The sequence below is a fragment of the Saccopteryx bilineata genome, chromosome 1, assembly GCF_036850765.1.
Source record: "Saccopteryx bilineata isolate mSacBil1 chromosome 1, mSacBil1_pri_phased_curated, whole genome shotgun sequence".
In the NCBI taxonomy this organism is placed as follows: Eukaryota; Metazoa; Chordata; class Mammalia; order Chiroptera; family Emballonuridae; genus Saccopteryx; species Saccopteryx bilineata.
Genome location: NC_089490.1, coordinates 281611211 through 281614060, shown reverse-complemented (window position 1 = coordinate 281614060; position 2850 = coordinate 281611211). Strand labels below are relative to the sequence as shown.

The 2850-nt window shown below is 35.5% G+C and overlaps 1 pseudogene; it reads right to left on the bottom strand.

Annotated features, from left to right (window-relative positions):
- Positions 1 to 1759: 1759 nt before the first annotated feature.
- Positions 1760 to 2565, bottom strand: LOC136320420 (nascent polypeptide-associated complex subunit alpha pseudogene; annotated as a pseudogene).
- Positions 2566 to 2850: the final 285 nt, after the last annotated feature.

Genomic DNA, 2850 nt, shown 5'->3' with positions numbered 1-2850 from the left:
CAGTTTAGTGCCATTTAATATGATGTTAGCTGATGGTTTATCATATATGGCCTTTATCATGTTGAGATATTTTCCTTCTATACCTATTTTGTTGAGTGTTGTATTTTATTGAATGCCTTTTCTGCATCTATTGATAAGATCATGTGGTTTTTGTTCTTTGTTTTGTTGATATGGTGTATTATGTTAACCGTTTTATGTATGTTGAACCATCCTTGAGATTCTGGGTGAATCCCACTTGATCATGATGTACTATTTTTTTAATATGTTGTTGTATTCGATTTGCCAGTATTTTGTTTAGTATTTTAGCATCTGTATTCATTAGAGATATTGGTCTGTAGTTTTCTTTTTTTGTGCCAACCTTGCCAGGTTTCGGTATGAGGGTTATGTTGGCCTCATAAAATGTGTTTGGAAGTATTGCTTCTTCTTCAATTTTTTGGAAGACTTTGAGTAGAATAGGAACCAAGTCTTCTTTGAATGTTTGATAGAATTCACTAGTATAACCATCTGGGCCTGGACTTTTATTTTTGGGAAGGTTTTTAATAACTTTTTCTATTTTCTCCCTGCTAATCGGTCTGTTTAGGCTTTCTGCTTCTTCATGACTCAGTCTAGGAAGGTTGTATTGTTCTAGGAATTTATCCATTTTTTCTAGATTGTTGAATTTGGTGGCATATAGTTTTTCATAGCATTCTACAATAATTCTTTGTATATCTATGATGTCTGTGGTGATTTCTCCTCTTTCATTTTGGATTTTGTTTATATGAGTTCTTTCTCTTTTTTCCTTGGTGAGTCTTGCCAAGGGTTTGTCAATTTTGTTGATTTTTTTAAAGAATCAGCTCCTTGTTTTATTAATTTTTTCCATAGTTTTTCTGTTCTCTATTTCATTTATTTCTGCTCTGATTTTTATTATTTCATTTCTTTGGCTGTTTTTGGGTTGTCTTTGTTCTTCCTTTTCCAGTTCCTTAAGGTATGAAGTTAAGTGGTTCACTTAGGCTCTCTCTTGTTTGTTCATGTGGGCCTGAAGTGATATGAACTTCCCTCTTATTACTGCTTTTGCTGCATCCCAGAGATTCTGATATGTTGTATTGTTATTTTCATTTGTCTGTATATATCTTTTGATCTCTGTGCTTATTTCTTCTTTGTCCCATTCATTTTTTAAAAGTATGTTGTTTAGTTTCCACATTTTTGTGGGATTTTTTTCCTCTTTTTTGCAGTTGAATTCTAGTTTCAAGGCTTTATGATCAGAAAATATGCTTGGTACAACTTCAGTTTTTCTGAATTTGCTGATGTTATTTTTGTGGCCCAACATATGGTCAATTCTTGAGAATGTTCCATGTACACTAGAGCAAAATTTATACTCTGTCGCTTTGGGGTGAAGTGTCCTGTAGATGTCTATCACATCCAGGTGCTCTAGTGTTTTATTTAAGGCCAATATATCTTTATTGATTCTCTGTTTGGATGACCAATCTTGAGCTGTCAGCGGTGTATTGATGTCTCCAAGTATGATTGTATTTTTGTCAGTTTTTGTTTTAAGGTCAATAAGTAGCTGTCTTATATATTTTGGTGCTCCTTGGTTTGGTGCATATATATTAAAGATTGTTATGTCTTCTTGATTCAGCATCCCCTTAATCATTATGAAATGACCATTTTTGTCTCTGAGTACTTTTGCTGTCTTGGAGTCAGCATTATTAGAGATGAGTATTGCTACGTCTGCTTTTTTTTGGATATTATTTGCTTGGAATATTGTTTTCCTGCCTTTCACTTTTTTTTTTCATCCCACAATAAGCCATAACTTTATTAATTATAGAAACAGTACAAATTTCAAACCAAGCTGTAGTAACTCTTTTGAAACACCAAAAAATAGGTCCTCCTTTTAAGATGATTACATTGTTAGTTCCATAATAGCATTTACAATATCATTACTGTTGTTCTTCAGGGCTCGGACTGCCTTTGCTCTTGACACATTTGCTTGTGACATGACCAATTCTATGTCCTTAACTTCCACACCTGTTTCATCAACCTCTTTTTCTTCACTCTTCTCTTGTACAGTTGGAATCTGTGTCTTTTCTTGAATGTTTGAGACAGCTTCACCTTGAACTTTAAACTTCTTAGCAGCTGCCGGCTGTGCTTGCTGAAATAAATCCTCAATTTTGGCTTCTCCAAAAACTATGTAGGTATCTGAAGCTGGGCTCTTGTAGACATCTGGTTTTGTGATGACAAAGAGGATATTCTTAGATTTCCAGATAGTGACCCTAGTAACTCCTGTAACCTGTCGAAGACCCAGTTTGGACATAGCCTTCCATGCCTTCTTTTCACTCCGGCTTTGTTTCGCTTTACTGACTGGTTCTTCATCAATTTCAGCTGCTGCTGCCAGTTGGGCTTGCTGTGTGGTTACCTGTGTGGAATCTTGTTCCTCAAGCTCTGGTACTGATTCATCACTGTCAGATTCTGTTCCAGATCCTGTTTCAGCCAGGGGCTGTGGCTACTCCTGCTCCGTAGCAGGGACGGTTTCTGTGGCTTCCCCGGGCATTTTATGCGCGGAACGCAGGGCCAAGATGGCAGCCGAAAAAAAAGTGAATCTCCTGCCTTTCACTTTGAATTTGTTTTTATCCTTGTTGCTTAGATGTGTTTCTTGTAAGCAGCATACAGTTGGATTTTCTTTTTTAATCCATTCTGCTACTCTGTATTTTTTTATTGGTGAGTTTAATCCATTTACGTTTAGTGTAATTATTGACACTTGTAGATTCCCTATTGCCATTTTATAGATTGCTTTCTGTTAGTTTTGTATCTTGTTTGATTCTTCTCTTTTGTTTTTCTATCATTTGTTTTTGTTTGTTTGTATTCCATACTTCT